This window comes from Phyllobates terribilis, unplaced genomic scaffold, assembly GCF_046119375.1.
Source record: "Phyllobates terribilis strain yellow unplaced genomic scaffold, ASM4611937v1 Scaffold_11__3_contigs__length_659146591, whole genome shotgun sequence".
Lineage (NCBI taxonomy): Eukaryota > Metazoa > Chordata > Amphibia > Anura > Dendrobatidae > Phyllobates > Phyllobates terribilis.
In genome coordinates, this window is record NW_027362771.1 from 186,205,583 (window position 1) to 186,224,312 (window position 18,730).

The window sequence follows — 18,730 nt, forward strand, 5'->3', positions numbered from 1 at the left end:
TACACATTCCCAAAGTTGGTGCTTGTATGTACTGTATGTAGTATGTAAGTAAAATGTTGCCACAAAGCTCTGATGTAGTCTACGTCTCCCGACTCTTGCTCCGGCGGCTGTAAATAGCAGTAAAGTGATTACTATTCAAAGGCAACGGGTAGTGACATCAGAGCTCATCACGGTCGCTGTGTCTTGCTGATCACAGTGAGATTCAGCTTCTCTGATGAGAGGTTTAGTCACTACCCGGCGCTTATGAATAGTGGTCACTTTACTGCTATTCACAGAAGCCGGAGAGAAATTTAAGGAACATGGATTACATCGGACCTGTATATCAACATTTTAGGTAGTAAATTGATGAATGAGAGACTGTGTCTTGTCTTTATTTCTGTCTTTTTATGTCTTTCAGGTATCCTTTTCTGAACTACTTTGGATTTGTTGGATTACAGTGGACCTGCATGGGTTTATTTTTTTTCAATAAATTGGTGAATGAGGGATGGTATGGGGGAATTTATATTCAAATAAAGTGGGTTTTTATTTTTTTACTGACAGGTAAGTAATAGGGGTGTCTGATAGATACCTCTTCATTACTAACCCCAGGAGTTGATGGCAACTGTGATTTTTGATAAATCAAAGCTGTCATTAATCCCAACTACCATTACTCCGATTACCATCACTCCAGGGCAATCGAGAAGAGCCAGGCAAAGCACCAGAATTGGCACATCTAATGTGATGCGTCAATTCTGGGTTGGTTGCGGGCTTGTATTTTTAGGCTGGGAAGGGCCCAATAACCAGGGATCTTTCCAACCTGATAGTATAAGCCCGCAGTTGTCTGTTTACCTCGCAGGTTATTGAAAATAGGGGGGACCCCCACGTAATTTTTTAAAATTATTTATTTCTTAAAACCAGGCTAGAAACTTCTGAGTAAACGCACAATACATGTGCTTTTTTTTTTACCAGCGGATTTACAGCATCTGATTCAAGTCTATGGGGAAATTCCACACAGAAGACGGAGTGTTCCCGCAAGAGAAATTGACATGATGTGGCTCAGAAACCCCCACCACAGGTTATTTTACACTGCATAATAAAGAAGCACAGTGGGCATGGGATTTCTATTTATCCCATCCACTGTGCTTGTACTGTACAAGAGAATCCGAAAATACGCTGCTTCCATAACACTAGTATTACTGATCGTGGGCACACAGCCTAAGGGATGGAGGAGGCGTTTTATTTTTTTTCTCTTTTTAATTTTCCCTTATACAGTAGCATGCAAAAGTTTGGGCAACCCTGGTCAAAATTACTGTTATTGTGAACAGTTAAGCAATTTAAAGATGAAATAATCTCTAAAAGGCCTAAAGTTAAAGAGGACACATTTCCTTTATATTTTATGCAAATATATACAGTAGAGACCAAAAGTTTGGACACACCTTCTCATTTAAAGATTTTTCTATATTTTCATGACTTTGAAAATTGTACATTCACACTGAAGGCATCAAAACTATGATTAACACATGCGGAATTATATACTTAACAAAAAAGTGTGAAACAACTGAAAATATGTCTTATATTCTAGGTTCTTCAAAGTAGCCCCCTTTTGCTTTGATGACTGCTTTGCACACTCTTTTCATTCTCTTGATGAGCTTCAAGAGGTAGTCACCGGAAATGGTTTTCCAACAATCTTGAAGGAGTTCCCAGAGATGCTTAGCACTTGTTGGCCCTTTTGCCTTCACTCTGCGGTCCAGCTCACCCCAAACCATCTCGATTGGGTTCAGGTCTGGTGACTGTGGAGGCCAGGTCATCTGGCATAGCACCCCATCACTTTCCTTCTTGGTCAAATAGCCCTTACACAGCCTGGAGGTGTGTTTGGGGTCATTGTCCTATTGAAAAATAAATGATGGTCCAACTAAACGCAAACCGGATGGAATAGCATGCCGCTGCAAGATGCTGTGGTAGCCATGCAGGTTCAGTATGCCTTCAATTTTGAATAAATCCCCAACAGTGTGACCAGCAAAGCACCCCCACACCATCACACCTCCTCCTCCATGCTTCATGGTGGGAACCAGTCATGTAGAGTCCATCCGTTCACCTTTTCTGCGTCTCACAAAGACACGGTGGTTGGAACCAAAGATATCAAATTTGGACTCATCAGACCAAAGCACAGATTTACACTGGTCTAATGTCCATTCCTTGTGTTCTTTAGCCCAAACAAGTCTTTACTGCTTGTTGCCTGTCCTTAGCAGTGGTTTCCTAGCAGCTATTTTACCATGAAGGCCTGCTACACAAATTCTCCTTTTAACAGTTGTTGTAGAGATGTGTCTGCTGCTAGAACTCTGTGTGGCATTGACCTGGTCTCTAATCTGAGCTGCTGTTAACCTGCGATTTCTGAGGCTGGTGACTCAGATAAACTTATCCTCAGAAGCAGAGGTGACTCTTGGTCTTCCTTTCCTGGGGCGGTCCTCATGTGAGCCAGTTTCTTTGTAGCGCTTGATGGTTTTTGCAACTGCACTTGGGGACACTTTCAAAGTTTTCCCAATTTTTCGCACTGACTGACCTTCATTTCTTAAAGTAATGATGGCCACTCATTTTTCTTTACTTAGCTGCTTTTTTCTTGCCATAATACAAATTCTAACAGTCTATTCAGTAGGACTATCAGCTGTGTATCCACCAGACTTCTGCACAACACAACTGATGGTCCCAGCCCCATTTATAAGGCAAGAAATCCCACTTATTAAACCTGACAGGGCACACCTGTGAAGTGAAAACCATTTCCGGTGACTACATCTTGAAGCTCATCAAGAGAATGCCAAGAGTGTGCAAAGCAGTCATCAAAGCAAAAGGTGGCTACTTTGAAGCACCTAGAATATAAGACATATTTTCAGTTGTTTCACACTTTTTTGTTAATTATATAATTCCACATGTGTTAATTCATAGTTTTGATGCCTTCAATGTGAATGTACAATTTTCATAGTCATGAAAATACAGAAAAATCTTTAAATGAGAAGGTGTGTCCAAACTTTTGGTTTGTACTGTATATATATTTTCATCTTTTACATTTTAAAAATTACAAACAAGAAAATGAGCCCATGCAAAAGTTTCGGCACCCTACATGGCTAGTACCTAGTAGAACCTCCTTTTGTAAGTGTCACTGCTTGTAAATGCTTTCTGTAGCCAGACAAGTCTTTCAATTCTTGTTTCAGGGATTTTCATCCATTCTTCATTGGAAAATTCTTCCAGTTCTGTGAGATTCCTGGGTCTTCTTTCATGCACTGCTATTTTCAAGTCTAGCCACAGATTTTCAATGAAATTCAGATCAGAGGACTGTGAGGGCCATTGTAAAACCTTCAGCTTGCACCTTTTGCGCTTGTCTATTGTGGATTTTGATGTGTGTTTAGGATCTTTATCCATTTGTAGAAACCATCCTCTTTTCAACTTCAGCTTTTTTACAGATGGTGTTATGTTTGCAACAAGAATTTGTTAAAATTTCAATGAATCCATTCTTTCCTCTACCCATGAATTGTTCCCTGTGCCATTGGCTGCAACACAACCCCAAAGCATGATTGATCCACCCCCATGCTTAATGGTCTGCGAGATGTTCTTTTCCTGAAAAACTGTGCCTTTTTTTCTCCACACATACCTTCGATCATTGTGGCCAAAAAGTTGTATTTTAACCTCCTCGGTCCACAGGACAGGTACAAAATGAATCAGGCTTTTTTCGATGTTCTTTTGCATCAGTTCTTACTTCTGATGCTGAATTTTGTGGTGAGGACGCAGGATGTGTTTTCTTCTGATGACTATTTGTGCAGGTATGTCTGAACAGTAGAACAATGTACCACAACTCCAGAGTCTGCAAAATCTTTCAGAAGGTCTTTTAATAATAATAATAATAATAATAATAATAATTGTTATTTATTTATCATCAACATATTCCGCAGCACTTTACAATTAAGTAGGGGCATATACAAAAAATAAATTCAATACAAGGTAAAACAGTTTAAACAGTTACATTAGGATTGAGGTCCCTGCTCGCAAGCTTACAATCTACAAGGAAATTGGGGAACACAATAGGTGAAAAGTGCTTGTTATTTCAGGTCTAGCAATTATAATAAATAGGGATTTTCATATAAGGTTGCATGATCCGGTCATCAGCCAGTATGTGCAATAATCAAGTATCGAGTGCAGTTATCGTGTGCACGGAGGGTGTGGAGACAGATGAATAGTAGGGAACAGATTCTAAATAATATTTAGAAGGAGGGAACAGGGGAAAGTTAGTGTACTGAGTTGAAGCGGTAGGCTTGTTTAAAGAGATACGTTTTTAAAGCGCATTTGAAGACGTGGGGGCTAGGTATCAGTCGGATCGTCTGGGGAAGTGCATTCCAGAGAACTGGCGCAGCACGAGAGAAGTCTTGGAGACGGAGGTGCGAGGTTCAGATTATGGGGGATGTTAGGTCATTTGTAGAATGGAGGGCACGTGTACGGCGATAGACAGAGATGAGAGAACTGCAGAACTGTGGAGAGCTTTGTGGGTGAGAGCGATGAGTTTATATTGGGCTCTGTAGCGAATGGGTAACCAGTGTGATGACTGGCACAAGATGGAGGCATCGGTGAAGCGGTATCAAAAGAAATGCGACCCTGACTGCCGCAATTCAAGATGGATTGGAGAGGAGAAAGTTTGGTGAGAGGGGGACCGATCAGAAGAGAGTTGCAGTAGTCCAGACGAGAGTGAATAAGAGCGAGAGTAAGAGTTTTAGCAGTTTCAAAGGTGAGAAAAGGTCGGATTCTGGAGAGGTTTTTAAGATGCAGGTGGCAAGAGCGGGTGAGTGATCGGATGTAGGGAGTAAAAGAAAGTTTGGTGTCGAATATGACCCCAAGGCAGCGGGCGTGTTGCTTGGGAGTTAGGTTGAACCCTCCAAGGTAATTTCAAAGTTAGGTAGAGTTAGGTTAGCAGAGGGGATAAACACAAGAAGTTCAGTTTTGGAGAGATTCAGTTTAAGATAGAGGGAGGACATGATGTTAGAGACAGCGGATAGACAATCCTTGGTATTTTGAATTAGGATAGGGGTGACTTCAGGAGAGGAAGTGTTTAAATGGGTGTCATCAGCATAGAGATGGTACTGTAACCCAAATCTGTAGATTGTTTGTCCAATAGGGGAAGTGTATATAGAGAAGAGGAGGGGGACTAGGACTGAGCCCTGCAGAACCCAGATAGTAAGGGGAAGAAGAGAGGAAGAGGAGCCGGCAAAAGATACAGTGAAGGAGCGGTCAGAGAGGTAGGAGGACAACCAGGAGAGAATGGTGTCCTTGAGGCCTATAGAACAGAGCATAGTGAGGAGGAGCTGGTGATCCACAGTATCAAATGCGGCAGAGAGATCCAGGAGAATGAGCAGGGAGCAATGACCTTTGGATTTAGCTGTTAATAGATCATTAGAGAGTTTAGTGAGGGTAGTTTCTGTGGAGTGTAAAGTGTAGAAACCAGATTGTAGAGGGTCAAGGAGAGAGTTTTCTGAGAGATCGCGGATTAGGCGGGAGTGGACCAAGCGTTCCAGGAGTTTAGAGATGAAAGGAAGATTAGAGACAGGTCTGCAGTTAGCCGTGCAGTTCTGGTCCAGGGATGGTTTTTTAAGTAAAGGGGTTATGATGGCATGTTTAAATGAGGAGGGAAAGATACATGAAGAAAGAGAGAGGTTAAATATTTTAGTCAGGTGAGTGGTGACCACCGGTGAGAGAGACTGCAGGAGATCTGAAGGAATGAGGTCACTGTTGCAGGTTGTAGGTCGAGAAGAAATGAGGAACTCGGTAACTTCTTCTTCTGTAACAGGCTTAAAGATGGCTAGTGAGCTTGAAGTGCGGCAGGGAAGGGGATCCAGGCACTGAGGAGATTGGGCTGAGATGTCCTGATGGATGTGGTTAATTTTTTCTAGGAAATAAGTGGCCAGATCCTCACCGCTGAAGTTGGTGATGGGGGCCTGTGCTTTAGGGCTCAAGAGGGAGTTTAAGGTTTCAAAAAGTCATTTTGGATTGTTGGATAGTGACGTGATGAGGGCAGTGAAGTAGGATTGTTTTTCCAGATGAAGGGCAGAGTTATAGGTTTTGAGCATGAATTTATAATGGATGAAGTCTTCTGCTAAAAGTGATTTTCTACACTGATGCTCAGCACACCTTGAGCAACGCTGAAGAAAGCTTGTTTGCATCGTGTGCCAGGGCTGCCGTTGTCTGTGTCGGGTCTTTCTGCGTATAGAAGGGGTTGCTTCATCTAGGGCACTCTTCAGTGTATTATTGTAGTGTGACAATGCTAAGTCTAGACAGGAGAGGGAGGAGATGGGAGCTAAAGATGTGTGTAGATTGTCCATAAGCTGCTTGATATTAATGGTACGTGTATTCCTATAAGTGTGATAAGTGGGTGTGTCCCAGGTGAGAAAACAGTTCCTGACAGAGAAGGAAAGAAGATTGTGGTCTGAGAGCGGGAGAGGGGAGTTAGTAAAATCATGCAGCGAGCAGAGACAGGAGAAGACCAGGTCCAGAGTATTCCCGTCTTCATATGTAGGAGAGTTGGTAAACTGTGAGAGGCCAAATGAAGAGGTTAGAGAAAGTAGATGAGAGGCACATTGGGTGAGGGGATCATCGATGGGGATGTTAAAGTCTCCCATGATGAGGTTGGGGATGTCACAGGATAGAAAATGAGGAAGCCAGGTGACAGTGATCCAGAAACTGGTGGGAGGAGCCTGGAGGGTGAAACACAAAGGCCACTAGCAGGGAGAAGGGTTTGAAGAGTCTGACGGTGAGGACTTCAAAGGAAGGAAATGTAAGTGAGGGAACTGGGGGGATGACCAGGAAAGCACATTGTGATGAAAGGAGCAAACCAACACCTCCACCCTGTCTGATCTCAGGTCTGGCTTTATGTGAAAATTTCACCCCACTAAATGAGAGAGCAGAAGCGGCGGTGGTGTATGACTGCTGGATCCAGGTTTCAGTAATAGCCAGAAGGTTAAGGGAATTAGAGAGGAAAAAATTGTGAATGTAAGTTTGTTTGTTACACACAGACCGTGCGTTCCAGAGAGCACAATGGAAGGCGATAGGAGAGGGCAAGCACTGAATGTTAATAAGATTAGCAGGGTTTCCATATGTGGCTGGAGGAGAGTAGTGTATGCTGATGGAGTGAGACCCAGGGTTGAGGGAGATGTCGCCAGCGACTAGGAGAAGGAGAAAAAAGAGAAAGAGCAGGTGGTGCAATGATTTGTATGAACGTTTTGAGTTCTGTATGGAGGTAATGGATGGTTTGGAGTGGATGAGAAATGTCAGTAGAGCCTCAGAATTACACATGGGAGAGGGGAGAAGGGAGGGGTGGATATGGAGAGTGTGCACAGAATGTGTTAAAGGGTGGAAGAGTTGTGAGAAAGCAGAAGTTAAAACATATAAGAAGCAGAGTGATATGACCAATACATAATGCAGTACAACTGACCAAGAAGCATGTTTGTATAAATGTCTTATGCACCTTACCTGTCTCCTGCCCTGTCCAACTGCCATGTATAACTGCTTTTTAAAAAGCACTTTAAACTATTGCACTTAAAATCTCTTGCACTCGTGCTACCCCTAGTCAGGACTGAAGATATGTGAAATTAAATATCTGCTAGAGACTCCAGCAACAATTGGCCACATTGAGTAATTATCCAATTAGCACAAGGCCAGAGCCGGCATTGCTATGAAGGATAAACATTCATAGAATCATAGAATCATAGAATGGTTGAGTTGGAAGGGACCTCCTGGGTCATCTGGTCCAACCCCCTGCTCAAAGCAGGATTCACTAGATCATCTCAGACAGATGTCTGTCCAGCCTCTGTTTGAAGACGTCCATTGAAGGGGAACTCACCACCTCTCGTGGCAGCCTGTTCCACTCATTAATCACCCTAACTGTCAAAAAGTTTTTTCTAATATCTAATCTGTGTCTCCTCCCATTTAGTTTCATCCCATTGCTTCTAGTCTTTCCTTCTGCAAATGAGAATAAAGATGATCCTTCTACAATGTGACAGCCCTTGACATATTTGTAGACAGCTATTAAGTCTCCTCTCAGTCTTCTTTTTTGCAAGCTAAACATTCCCAAACAAACCAGTGTAAAACAGATAGGCCATAAAACAGTGAAGGAGATAGCGTTGAACACTTTAAAACAGAAAGAAAAACAAAGGAGTAATGAATCAATACCATGTAAAAATCTTGCTAGAAAATATGGGTCTGTTCACACTTATCAGATAGCACACACATGGAAGGATGAGTAAATACCATGTAAAAATCTTGCTAGAAAATATGGGTCTGTTCACACTATCGGATAGCACACACACGGAAGGATGAGTAAATACCTGCGTGAAGAAGAGAGGAGAGAAGAGTATCAGCTTCACGTCATGTATAACTGCTTATTAAAAGCACTTTAAACTATTGCACTTAAAATCTTTTGCACGCATGACTAGAATGCGTGCTACCCTTAGCCAGGACTGTGAGAGTTCTGATTTGCCTTTCTAGCAATCCTATGAGCAGCTCTCACTGAAAATTTGCTTGGTCTTCCAGACCTTATCTTGACCTCCACTGTTCCTGTTAACTGCCATTTCTTAACTACAATTCAACTGAGCAACTTGAAAACGCTTTGCTATCTTCTTATTGCCTTCTCCTGCATAGTAGGCCTCCACCATTTTCATTTTCAGAGTGTTACTAGCACTAGGCACATTTTCTAGTGCTACTTAGAAGAACCCATGGCTGTTTTTTTTGACACAAGGTTAGAGGAGGCTGAGTTTTTATAAAGCTGGGAAATCTGCATCACCTGGCCTTTCCTAATGACGATAGCAAACAAGCCATAACCCTAACAGGCTAATTAAGGTATGAAACCTTGGTCAAAGTTATCTGAGCACACAAATCTCCAAGGGTGCGAAAACTTTTGCATTGGCCCATTTTCCTTTTTGTAATTTTTAAAATGTAAAAAACAACTATATTTTTTTTAGCCTAACATACAAAGGAAATGTGCATTTTTAACTTTAGGCCTTTTATTGATCATTTCATCTTCAACTTGCTTAACTGTTCACAATAACAGTAATTTTAACCAGGGTGCCTAAACTTTTACATACCACTGTATACAAGCCATTATATAGGAAATAATGTTTCCTAACATTTTTTCCAGCAAAATCCATTTCTTCTTCGGTTTTGTATGTTTTATTGTCAGTCCGTAAAAGTTGAGTATTACTCGGACAACATTGCTCCCAGCAGCTACCTGGGAGTCAGAGATGCATCCAGGCATCTTCCTCATGCTGTTTCCATTCCATTGAACGCTGTTTCCATCCATTTAAGTGATTTTCCTGCCTCCCCAGCCCTCCTGTTAATGTCTTCTGGGAAAATACTCGAGTCTCCCATAGACTTTCATTATACTCGAGTCGAGCCCGTCTGTGCATCCAACCTGCTCAATTCGAGTACTGAGCACTCGAGCATTTTAGTGCTCGATCATCACTAATATTAATTTTTATATTATATTTGGATTATTAATGTTGCAGCAATAACATTTTCTGGACACACACAACTCATATATACATACATATATATACATATATATACATATATATATATATATATATATATATATATATATATATATATATATATATATATATATATATATATATATATATATATATATATATATACAGTGCCTACAAGTAGAATTCAACCCCCTGCAGATTTAGCTGGTTTGATAAGATGCAAATAAGTTAGAGCCTTCAAACTGCAAACGAGAGTAGGTTTTATGAACAGAAGCATAAATCTTACAAACCAAAAAGTTATGTTGCTCAGTTGAATTTTATTAAATTTTAAACATAAAAGTGTGGGTCAATTATTATACAACCCCTATGTTTAATATTTTGTGGAATAACCCTTGTTTGCAATTACAGCTAATAATCGTCTTTTATAAGACCTGATCAGGCCGGCACAGGTCTGTGGAGTTATCTTGGCCCACTCCTCCATGCAGATCTTCTCCAAGTTATCTAGGTTCTTTGGGTGTCTCATGTGGACTTTATTCTTGAGCTCCTTCCACAAGTTTTCAATTGGGTTAAGGTCAGGAGACTGACTAGACCACTCCAACACCTTGACTTTTTCCCTCTTGAACCAGGCCTTGGTTTTCTTGGCTGTGTGCTTTGGGTCGTTGTCTTGTTGGAAGATGAAATTACGACCCATCTTAAGATCCTTGATGGAGGAGCGGAGGTTCTTGGCCAAAATCTCCAGGTAGGCCGTGCTATCCATCTTCCCATGGATGCGGACCAGATGGCCAGGCCCCTTGGCAGAGAAACAGCCCCACAGCATGATGCTGCCACCACCATGCTTGACTGTAGGGATGGTATTCTTGGGGTCGTATGCAGTGCCATCCAGTCTCCAAACGTCACGTGTGTGGTTGGCACCAAAGATCTCGATCTTGGTCTCATCAGACCATAGAGCCTTGAACCAGTCTGTCTCAGAGTCCTCCAAGTGATCATGAGCAAACTGTAGACGAGCCTTGACATGACGCTTTGAAAGTAAAGGTACCTTACGGGCTCGTCTGGAACGGAGACCATTGCGGTGGAGTACGTTACTTATGGTATTGACTGAAACCAATGTCCCCACTGCCATGAGATCTTCCCGGAGCTCCTTCCTTGTTGTCCTTGGGTTAGCCTTGACTCTTCGGACAAGCCTGGCCTTGGCACGGGAGGACACTTTCAAAGGCTGTCCTGGCCGTGGAAGGCTAACAGTAGTTCCATAAGCCTTCCACTTACGGATGATGCTCCCAACAGTGGAGACAGGTAGGCCCAACTCCTTGGAAAGGGTTTTGTACCCCTTGCCAGCCTTGGGACCCTCCACGATCTTGTCTCTGATGGCCTTGGAATGCTCCTTTGTCTTTCCCATGTTGACCATGTCTGAGTGCTGTTCACAAGTTTGGGGAGGGTCTTAAATAGTCAGAAAAGGCTGGCAAAAGAGATCGCTAATCCACACATGTGAAGCTCATTATTCTTGGTGCCTGAACTACTTCTTAATACTTTTGGGGGACCAAACAGAATTCTTGTGGTTTGAGGGGTTGAATAATAAATGACACTCTGAATTAACTTTTAACGTTTTTAAAAAAAAAACAAAAAAAAAACAAAAACAAAATTTGCTGCAGTGCATTTCCCACTTCCAGGCTGATCTACAGTACAAATGTCACAATGCCAAGTTAATTCCGCATGTGTCAACCAGCTAAATCTGCAGGGGGTTGAATACTACTTGTAGGCACTGTATATATATATATATATATGTAAGACTTATCTTGGCCATATGGAGTGCTGCTGCATTCTTTTGATATATTTTCTAGTTACGGCAGCTGGCGCCAATTCACACTAGGAGGTGCTGGTCAGGTTTCTCTGGTTTGTATTACTTTAAGGGGGAATAACTGCCTCTTGCCTGATTCTGCACTCCTCCCATTAACCAGCAGGTGTTGTATAAACAGCTCTGCTTGCCCTTTAAATGTAGGTGTTTTTAGCCCAGAAGAAGACATGTTTGTCCGTTTAGTTGTAGGCTTATAGCCAATAAGTGGCATGTTAGGAAGAGTAGTTACCCATCAGGGGGAGGTTACCTTGCCGTGGTTGATGGACACACGTGAATTGGCCATTTTATGCGCTAAAAACCTTCATTTTTTGTAAGTACTTGTTGCTGAGCAAAACAGTTTAGATCTAATAATTTCATTATTTTCATTGCTAAAACGTATCTTGGCCATATGGAGCGCTGCTGCATTCTTTTGATATATTTTATAGTTACGGCAGCTGGCACCAGTTCACACTAGGAGGTGCTGGTCAGGTTTCTCTGGTTTGTATATATATATATATATATATATATATATATATATATATATATATATATATATATATATATATATATATATATATATATATATACTGTATATATTGTGACAGAGTCACTGGTGTTATATGTGAAGGGAGGTATGTGTCACTACGGCTGCTGGCCTGTGTGAACTGAACCTACAACTTTCCCTCAACATGTTGTGTTAGGGGGTGTAATCACCATTGTGAAGGGAGTGGTTTTGTGTGAATGGCATAGACATCAGGTGGGAAGTAATTCACCCTACTTCCCTTCAGGGTGTGGTTGAGCAAGGTTAAATGCTCAGTCACTTTTTTTTTTCTCTAGTCTAGTCTAGAGAGAGAAGTCTTCAGGCTGTGTGTGGTGAAGCCAGAGAGCAACACTGAAGGACTGGTGTTGGTGAGACTTCACTGTGCTACCCAGAGCAGGCGAAGCCTCACTCGCTTATGGGCTCTGCTATACTTTATCTTTTGTTTTCCCGTTATCCCAGAGAGGACTTGTTCATTTTTGTTGAATGCTGCTGGAGTTTATGTCATATAATAAACCAGCAGGGAGTTAACTTGAGACTTGTGTCCTGTGACTGCCTCTTTGAACGCCGAGCAAGTCGCTTTACCACAGTTGGTGGAGAATGCGGGCAAAATTCCAGGAACACATGTACCTGCCATAGAGAATGGTGGATATCCTGAGTGAAGGCCGTCAGCACGCCACAGGTGTCCGGCAACATGGAGCAGCTTATTAAGCATTTAGTCCAGAGCCAAGCACAGCAACACCAGCAGCACCTTCAGCAATTACAGCAGCACCGGGAGCTGCAGCAGATCCTGCAGCAGCAGCAAGCTCAACAGGAAACAACCAAACTGTTTCTGAAACAGATCCAGTTGCAGCAGAAAGTGCAGCAGCAACACCAGCAGGAGCAGCAGCAGCAGATACAGCTTCTGGCAGATGCCATCCAGGGCAGAGCGACCGCCCCACCCCCAGGGCCAACTGATGATTGACACGTCAGGAAGGTGGTAAGACAGGCCATGCAGAAGATGACTCCTGGGGATGGTGTAGAAATCTTTCTGACAGTCTTTGAGAGGGTGGCAGATCAGGAGAGACTTCCACCAAAACAGTGGGCAGAGGTTCTGACTCCATGTTTGTCAGGTGAACCCCAAAAGGCATATTATGACCTAGCACTGCAGGATGCCAAAGAATATGCCAAACTAAAGACAGAGATCTTGGCATGCCTGGGAGTGAATATGGTGGTGAGAGCCCAACGAGTCCACCACAGGGCATATGCTGGCAACAAACCTCCTTGTTCGCATATGTTTGACTTGCTGCATCTCATTCAGAAGTGGTTGCAGCCAGAGTCTTCCACTCCTGCCCAGATGGTCAAGTGGGTGGTGATTGATAGATTCATACACTCCCTTCCCAAGTTGGTACAGACTTGGGTTGCCCAAGGCAATCCCCAGAATGCAGACGATCTCGTCGGTCTTGTAGAGAGGTACCAGGTCATTGAGAAATCCCTCAGGAAACCGGATATAGTCACTTCCCTGTAATGGGATACCCAAAAGTGGGTGGGTTCACCATGAAAGGGGTTCAGAGACAGAACTGGGGGGTGTCCCATTTCCACTGAATGTGCCGCAAGGGCTGTTGTTAAGGATGTGGTCTGTTGGTGGTGTCACAATCTGGGACACATAGCCTCCCAGTGTCATATGTCCGCTGAGCCAATGGACTGCAGCCTATGCCGACAGTGCTCCTATTATGCTTATCCAGCCTGTAGTGTGGACTGTCAACATGGTGAGGGGCCACAGACATGTGCCGTATCCATTAATGGACTAAAGGTGCGTGGACTGTTAGACTCTGGGAGTCTGGTGACCCTAAATAGAGCTACCCTTCCACACCAGATGGTCACTACCAAAACCGTTGGTGTTTTGTGCATCCATGGGAATGCCAAGGACTACCAAGTGGCCACCGTGACAGTGGGAACAGACTGTGGTGCCCAGTCCGACGAGGTCAGGGTGGTCAAGAACTTTATACATCCCGTCATATTGGGCAGCAATTTTTCTTTGTTTTGGGACTTGTGGGGGAAGTCCAGGCTAAGTAGCTTAGACAAAAACCAGATCCCTAGGGATGAATTCCCACTATGTGTCCTTGCCGGCAATGAGGGTGAGACAGTGACCGAGGAGGCCGACCGTACTGAGTTAAATGTGTCCGGAGAGAACTTTGGGACTGCTCAAGTTCGGGACCTGACCTTGAAGGGGGCATTTGACCAGGTTACTGTATATAATGGGGTTTCTCAAGAGCCGGGGGCTAACACCAGATTCCCCCACTTTGCAGTTCAGGGGGAGTTGTTATATCGGGTGACTAAACTAAGGGGCAGTGAGCTAGTGGAACAGCTGTTAGTTCTGGGGCTATACCAACGGAGGGTATTAGATATGGCCCAGTCACATGTTCTGGGGGGACACTTGGGGGTTGAGAAAACTCAGGAGAGGATATTGAGGAGGATTTATTGGCCAGGGTGTCACCGGGAGATCCTCAACTATTGTAGTTCCTGTCCCACCTGTCAGATAACTGCTCCCTCTTCCCACTTCCGTAGTCCACTAATCCCACTACCAGTGATAGAAGTCCCCTTTAAGAGGATTTCTATGGACCTAGTGGGGCCCTTAGTTAAATCAGCACGGGGCCACAAATACATACTGGTGGTCATGGACTATGCAACTGGGTATCCAGAAGCGGTACCGCTAAGGAACTCATCGAGTAAGAGCATAGCACGGGAACTTGTCCATATATTTGCCAGGACCGGTCCGCCGAAGGAGATACTAATCGATCAAGGGACACCGTTCATGAGCAAGGTAATGAAAAAGCTGTGTAAGGTCCTCCAGATTGCCCAACTGCGAACCTCCGTTTACCACCCGCAGACAGACGGCCTGGTAGAGTGCTTTAAAAAAACCTTAAAAGCGATGCTCAAGAAAGTCACAGAGAAAGATTGATGTGACTGGGACTACCTGCTACCATTCCTGCTCTTCTCGGTAAGGGAGGTTCCGCAAGCCTCTACTGACTTCTCCTCATTTGAGCCACTATATGGACATCCGCGAGGGCTCCTGGATATTGCTAAGGAAACCTTGGAAGCTGAGTTTACACCACACCGGAGCACCATTGAACATGTTGCCCAGATGCAGGAGAGAATGGCGAAAGTGATGCCTATCGTGAAGGCGCATCTCCTCCAGGTGCAGGAGGCCCAGGTAATGGTCTATAACCGATCAAAGAGGTTGAGGCAGTTCCAGCCTGGAGACTGTGTTCTTGTGCTCATTCCCACAGTTGAGAGCAAGTTCCTGGCCAATTGGCAAGGCCCGCATGAGGTGGTGGAGAAAATCAGCCCAGTTAATTATAAAGTCCACCAGCCCGGCGAATAAAGCCGCATCAGATATATCATGTAAAGTTACTCAAGCTGTGGCGTGATCGGGAACCCGTGGAAGCTCCTTGCTTGGGAGCCGCTCCCAAAGGCAAGGTGGAAGATTTCACAATAGCAGAGACTCTATCGCAGGCCCAGAAGCAACAGCTTCGAGAACTGTCCCAGCGGAATCGTGACCTGTTCTTAGAGTTGCCGAGGCATACACAGGTGGTAGAGCATGACATGCTAACAAAGCCGCAAATAAGGGTGAACCTGAAGCCCTACAGGATTCCAGAAGCATGCCGGGAGGTTATCTGAACCGAGGTGAAAAGGATGGTAGACCTAGGAGTGATAGAAAAGTCAAAGAGTGGATGGTTGAGTCCCATCGTCCTTATGCCAAACCCAACGGGGAGTGGAGGTTTTGTAACGACCACTGCCAGTTGAATGAGATGTCCAAGTGTGATGCATAACCTATGCCCTGTGTCGACAAACTCATCGAGAGGCTTTGACCGGTGAGGTATATTACCACCCTCTACCTGACGAAGGACTACTGGCAGATCCCCATGTCCCAGAGGGCCAAGGAGACGATGGCTTTCTCGACTCATGATGGGTGATTCCAATACATTTGGATGCCGTTTGGAAAGCAGGAGGCCCCAGCCACCTTTCATAGGGCTATGGATCGGATCCTGGCCCCACATAAGAAGTATGCCGCAGCCTACCTTGATGACATTGTGGTCTTTAGCCCAGACTGGGCTAGTCATCTACCTAAGGTACAGGCGATTCTGGATGCTCTGAAGAAGGCGGGAGTTGCTATCAATCCGAGAAAATGTGCCGTTAGAAAGGAGGAGGCCAAGTACTTGGGCTATGTCATCGGGAGGGCCGAAATAAAGCCACAAGTCAATAAAATGGAGGCAATCCAGAACTGGCTGCAACCACTCTCCAAGAAGCAAATGAGAGCATTCCTCGGGATTGTGAGATATTACTGGCGGTTTATACAAAATTTTGTCATGATGGCCGCATCACTTATGGATCTCTTAAAAGGCACCAGATCAATGATGGTGAAATGGACGGCGTAAACAGAGATGGTGTTCCAACAGTTGAAGCTAGCACCGTGTAAGCAGCCGGTCCTGGTTGCACCAGACTTTAAGAAAGATTTTGTGGTTCAGACTGATGCTACACGCTTCAGAAGTTGGACTGGGAGCTGTACTCTCTCAAGTGATAAATGGGGAAGAACATCACATTCTCTATCTTAGCCGGAAGCTCTCGTCTTGCGAAAACAACTACGCTATAGTAGAAAAAGAGTGCTTAGCCATAAAATGGGCCGTAGATACACTGAGATATTACTTATTAGGCCGGAAGTTTAAACTGGTGTCAGACCATGCCCCTTTGAGGTGGTTGAGGAAAAAGAAGGGTAAAAACGCCTGAGTAACTAGATGGTTCTTAGGTCTCCAGGACTTTAATTTTCCTATGATGCATAGGCCTGGGAAGTTACATGCTAACGCTGATGCCCTCTCTAGAATTCCCTGTCAGGTGTCTGAAGGTGCCCAAACCCCCAGGTTTGGGCAGAGGGGGGTAATATTTGACTGAGTCACTGGTGTTATATGTGAAGGGAGGTATGTGTCACTACGGCTACTAGACTGTGTGAACTGAACCTACAACTTTTCCCCAGCATGTTATGTGTTGGGGGTGTAATCACCATTGTGAAGGGAGTGGTTTTGAGTGAATGGCATCGGGTGGGAAGTCATTCACCCTACCTCCCTTCATGGTGTGGTTGAGCAACTTTAAATGCTCAGTCACTATTTTTTTTCTCTAGTCTAGTCTGGAGAGAGAAGTCTCCAGGCTGTGTGATGAAGCCAGAGAGCAACACCGAAAGGACTAGTTTTGGTGGGACTTCACTGTGCTACCCGGAGCGAGTCAAGCCTCGCACGCTTATGTACTCTGCTATACTTTATCTATTGTTTTCCAGTTATCCCGGAGAGGACTTGTTTATTTTTGTGGAATGCTGCTGGAGTTTATGCCATATAATAAACCAACAGGGAGTTAACCCGAGACGTGTGTCCTGTGTCTGCCTCTGTGAGAGCCGAGCAAGTCGCTTTATCACAATATATATACAGGTGCATCTCACTAAATTAGAATATCATCAAAAAGTTAATTTATTTCAGTTCTTTAATCCAAAAAGTTAAACTCATATATTATATAGAGTCAATACAAACAGAGTGATATATTTCAAGTGTTTATTTCTGTTAATGTTGTTGATTATGGCTTACAGCCAATGAAAACACAAACGTTATTATCTCAGTAAATTAGAATTCTTCATAACAACAGCTTGAAAAATGTTTTTAAAATCCGAAATGTTGGCCTACTGAAATGTATGTTCATAAAATGCACTCAATACTTGGTCGGGGCTCCTTTTGCATCAATTACTGCATCAATGCGGCGTGGCATGGAGGTGATCAGCCTGTGGCACTGCTGAGGTGCTATGTAAGCCCAGGTTTCTTTGATAGCAGCCTTTAGCTCATCTGCATTGTTGGGTCTGGTGTCTCTCATCTTCCTCTTGAAAATACCCCATAGATTCTCTATGGGGTTAAGGTCGGGCGAGTTTGCTGGCCAATCAAGCACAGTAATACTGTTGTTTTTAAACCAGGTATTGGTACTTTTGACAGTGTGGACAGGTGCCAAGTCCTTCTTGAGAATGAAATTTCCATCTCCAAAAAGCTTGTCGGCAGAGGGAAGCATAAAGTGCTCTAAAATTTCCTGGTAGACGGCTGCACTGACTTTGGTCTTGATAAAACACAGTGGACCTACACCAACAGAGGACATGGCTCCCCAAACCATCACTGATTGTGGAAACTTCACACTAGACCCTAAGCAGCTTGTATCGTGTGCCTCTCGACTCTTCCTCCAGACTCTGGGACCTTGATTTTCCAAATGAAAATTGGAACTCTGGGACCTTGTAGAGTGTGTCAATGACGGCCTTCTGGACATTTGTCAAGTCAGCTATCTTCCCCATGATTGTGAATACTACTGAAACAGATTAAGGGACCTTTTTAAATGCTTAGGAAGCCTTTGCAGGTATTTTTTGCTCATTATTTTAATTTACTGAGATAATAACGTTTGTATTTTCATTGGCTGTAAGCCATAATCATCAACATTAACAGAAATAAACACTTGAATTAGATCACTCTGTTTGTAATGACTCTATATAATATGAGTTTCACTTTTTGTATTGAAGAACTGAAATATATTAACTTTTTGATGATACTCTAATTTAGTGAGATGCACCTGAATATACAGTACAGACCAAAAGTTTGGACACACCTCCTCATTTAAAGATTGTACATTCACACTGAATGCATCAAAACTATGAATTAACACATGTGGAATTATATACTTAACAAAAAAGTGTGAAACAACTGAAAATATGTATTATATTCTAGGTTCTTCATAGTAGCCACCTTTTGCTTTGATGACTGCTTTGTGCATTGTGATGTGGAGACGACTCCCTGCGACAATCAACATATTGAA